Source organism: Octopus bimaculoides, chromosome 2 (genome assembly GCF_046866305.1).
Source record: "Octopus bimaculoides isolate indiv1 chromosome 2, ASM4686630v1, whole genome shotgun sequence".
NCBI classification, from domain to species: domain Eukaryota; kingdom Metazoa; phylum Mollusca; class Cephalopoda; order Octopoda; family Octopodidae; genus Octopus; species Octopus bimaculoides.
The window spans coordinates 191,443,688-191,448,438 of NC_142929.1; the positions used below are offsets into that span (position 1 = coordinate 191,443,688).

Here is a 4,751-nt window from a genome sequence, read left to right on the forward strand (position 1 = left end):
ATCGGAACAAAACACGAAAAAAACACATACATAACGATCCTTAAATTATTAAAATCCCGTTAGATTTCATCTTTATCGAGAGAATTGACAAAAAAAAAAAACAACAGACGAAGACAGGTGGTGTAGACAACAAACAGATGTATTAGTATAACGCTTGGGAATTGAAAAAGTCTTTTAACGTTTCGAGCCTACACTCTTCCATAGAAAGGAACACAGAAAGAAAGAAGGAGAGAAAAAAATTATAATTATATATATATATATATATATATATATATATATATATATATATATATATATATATATATATATATATATAGGTATGTATGTATGTGTGTATGCATGTATATATATATATATATATATATATATATATATATATACATACATAGATGCATACACACACACATATATATAAAGAGAGAGTGGGTTGCTGCGGATCCTCGTGGATGAGCTCATTCAGTCGATCCTCCTTGAACTGAACAAGTTGACCGGAAAGTGGAGAGTCTGTGAGATCGAATTTCCCCTCCTTGAAGCGTGAAAACCATTTCTGTACAGTTCTTTCAGTAATGGCGTTTTCTCCGTACACAGCACAAAAGACTCAAACCGCTTCGGCAGATTTGTAATCTTGATTGAAAGTGAAAAGAAGCGGTTGTCGAAAATGTCTTTTCTTTTTGGCACTCCATCGTAATATATCTAAAAAGTGATAAAATTTATTCAATTTTCAAAAACGATAAACAAAACTTGTAGAGGAAGAACAGGAGCGCAAAAAGCCCCCATAAAACTCTACGATAAAAATATTTTTCGTGTTAATTCACAAAACATTGGAAGGGAATAAAATTATCTGACAAGTCAATATTTCATCGTATTCTAAAACGAGTGGAAACTTCTTTGGAAAGCAGTAATCTATTTACGATTCAATGGAGAAAACTTTAACTCGGCCCCTAAACCTTCAAGAAATAGAGTAGAGTAGTTAATTATCTGGTGCTTATTTGGTAAAAAAAAAAACCCAGAAAACAAAACAAAAAACAACACTATAGAGTCCAAGAAACAATAACAGGAGCCACCATTAAACGTACTCGTTTCACACCCGGTTGGTTTCACAAAACAAATCTCACTAAAAAAACAACAGCGCAACACGATTTCTTCAACCTTTTCACCCTCACAATGTATATGTCTTCAATATAATATGGAAAAGTCTTTGTAGAGTTTGTTAGATCGAAAGATAGAGCATTCAGACGGCATCTGAGACCGGCTCAAAGAAACAGTCTTATCGTAAGCAATGAATATATTACTTCACGACTTCTAATATACTTACAGATTATCTCCAGATATTTTACTTCACAAACTATCGCTGCTGACCGCTTATGTATTTTTGTAAGGAATCCAATGATTTCTCCAGTTTCATTAATGTTTATAAGTGTGTGTGTGTGTGTGTGTGTGTGTGTGTGTGTGTGTGTGTCTGTGCTTGTATGTTTCTTTATATGTATATTTGTGTATATGATTGTGAGCACCCACTCATGTGTACGTGTATATGTGTATGCGTGTGTACATATCCATATACATATATGCATGCAAACAGACGCATATGATAACTAAAGCTAGTAAAATACTTAAAGGTGTACACTCACGCACGCAAACATATTGGCGCATGCGTGGATGTATGGTAAGAAGTTGGCTTCATGACCACATTGTTCCGGGTTCATCCCCCCTGCGTAACACCTTGGACAGGCATCTACTATAGTCTCGGACCAACCGAAGCCTTATGAGTAGATTTGGTAGACGGAAACTGAAAGAAGCCCGTCGTGAAAATGTGTGTGTGTGTCAGCGTGTCTTTGTGTCTGTGTTAACCTCTACTACTTGACAACTGGTGTTGCTGTGTTGAAAACCCCGTAACCTAGCGCTTCGGTAAAAAGAGAATGATGTAATGTGTATTAGGCTTACAATAATACTGAGGCTGATTAATTCGACTAAAATTCTTCAAGGCGGTGCCCCAGCACGACCACAGTCTAATGACTGGAAAAGTAAAAGAATAAAAGAATATCCAAAACACAGATACATATACACACACACACACACACTCACAGACACACACACACACACGCATACACACACACACATACATACACACGCACGCGCACACACACATACGCCATCTTTGGCGAAGCAGAAGTTTGAGAGGAAGAAGTCTTCTATGAATGATGTTATTACTCAGGAATGTACCATTCATCTACACAAGAAAGTCTATGGCGTGAAGCTGAAGAAAAAGTCACCAAAAACCATAAGAAAGATCAAGTTGTTCGCTGAAAAGATGATGCGAACCAAGGACATTCGTATTGACACAAAACTGAAGAAACACATTTGGTCTAAAGGCATCTGACATGTACCTTTCCGCGTTCGTGTTAAGCTTTCTCGCCGACGTATGAAGATGAAGGTTCACCACACAAACTCTACACACTTGTCTCTCATGTTCCATGTGCTTCTTTCAAAGGTCTTCAGACAATGAATGTAGAGAATGAATGAAGAACTTTTTTCTCCATCCGTGTTAACGAACACGTGGCTCTCAATTTCCCCTATTGGCCTTATAAACCAATTTGGCTTCGTTTAACATCACTAAGGGAAATAGACACACCTGTGAATAATAATAATTTTCTTTTTCAGTCACATGTTATATATAAATGAAAGCTCGTTAAAGACTATCTTGTTTAGCATGCTAGAAATAGCAGCAATCACATAGTTATTATGGTAAGACTTATAGCGTTCCAAGTAGCCATACCAACAAAATCACTTCTTCATTAAAAAAACAAAAAATTATACCGGTATATTAAAGAATTTTCATTTTATCAAAAATATTCATTCAGCAAAATCCGGAAACTGATAATATTCTTGAAATTGTGCCTCGTATCAAAGTTATATAGCTTTTATTAAATGAGAGAATGAGAGACTGTTGCAAATAAGAAACGTAAAATGTTGCCTGCAGCGAATTAATAGTGTTTATTATTAAACATTAAAATCTACTCCGCAGTGAATGCAATGAATATTTAAATTTATGAAGAACTGAACGCAGTGAATGCAATGAATATTTAAATTTGCGAGGATTTGGAGTTAAAAAATTCAATAAACTTCAGAAATCGAAATGATAGGCAATTTCTGAGAACATGAATTTGTAAAAATATTTCCTGACGGTCAGGCGTTTAAGAATTGCTTTCTTTTAGTACTCTTGGTAATTGTTAGACAACTAATTAATAAACAGCTTTCTCCATTATAGTATAGATACATACATGCATATATAGACACACTCACACAGACACACACACGCACGCACACACACACACATGCATATGCATACATACATTCGCAAACATATATGCATATGTATAGGTATATATTGATACACATAAGTGTATATATATATATATATATATATATATATGTATATATATATATATACACATATATGTATGTATATATATAAACATATATGTATATACATATACATATATATACATGTATATATACATATATACACACATACATACATACATACATATATATGTATATATATATATATATATATATATATATATATATATATATATATATATATATATATATATATATATATACATAGTTACACACACAAAGACACATACCTACAAATTGAAAATTTACGTTAACACGAAAAGATGTCTAACAACGAAACGTTGACTTTTTTGGCGGCCATCTTGACAACGTCACTACAACTCTGTGAAAGTAATTAAATATTTATTAGTTATGACGTAAGCAATACTTTTCCCAATCACTGCCATTAATAACAAACGCTTCTCCACTCACCTCACTCTCTCTCTCTCTCTCTCTCTCTCTCTCTCTCTCTCTCTCTCTCTCTCTCTCTCTTTATTTTCTTGCTTCGCTCTCTACTTAGACTCTGTAGTTATTGCAAGTTTGTTTTTAGTTTTTGTTGTTATTTAATTTCAAATGTATCTCAGCGCTTGCGAAGCTATCGTTTTTCTCTGCCCACTTCGTAATTCAAGTACACTTGAGAAGCTGTCTAGAGTAAGTGTGTTGGAGGCGTGGGATGGGTAGGAAGAAGGAGTTTGTGAAGCGTTTGCGATACTCCGCTGTTTAACACGTGCCAAATACTGTAGAGCGTCCGTTAAACAACTTGTGCTAAAGAGTAGCTGTGTGGTGGTGGTGGTGATGGCGGTGGTGGAGGTGGCGGTGGTAGCAGCGGTTGGGCGCAGTGTATAGATGTATATAGAGTGATATATATTTGTGTGTGTGTATAAGATTGTCTATATATGCTTATATATATATACATATATATATATGTATATATATATATATATATATATACATATACACATTACATTTATATAAATAAACACACATATATATGTATATATTTACTAATAGTATCATGTGTGTGTGTATGCACATACACACACACCTACATTTATTTATGTATAAATAATTGACATAAGAAACTCCCTTGCTGATTGCCTCCCCGCTATCTCAGTCTAAGACACTCAACACCACGAGAACTGGACGGTCAAAAGTCGCTTCGGCCAGATGACGTTACGAGATTGGTCAGACACCTGTGAATGTGAAGCGGCCCACAAACTATGGATCACTGCGTTGTCTGCCCTACTCCGACCCAATCCTTGCAGCATAAAACACTTTGCAGAGTTCAATAAAAGTGCAAAGAACTGTGTAAAGAAATCAGAAATTCTTATTTAGCCATTAGGCTGTAAAGA

General features: G+C 34.8%; 1 pseudogene; it reads left to right on the plus strand.

The window, feature by feature from the left end:
• The first annotated feature begins 2,149 nt into the window (after positions 1 to 2,149).
• On the plus strand, positions 2,150 to 2,613 carry LOC128247090 (large ribosomal subunit protein eL31 pseudogene; annotated as a pseudogene).
• The last annotated feature ends 2,138 nt before the right edge of the window (positions 2,614 to 4,751 follow it).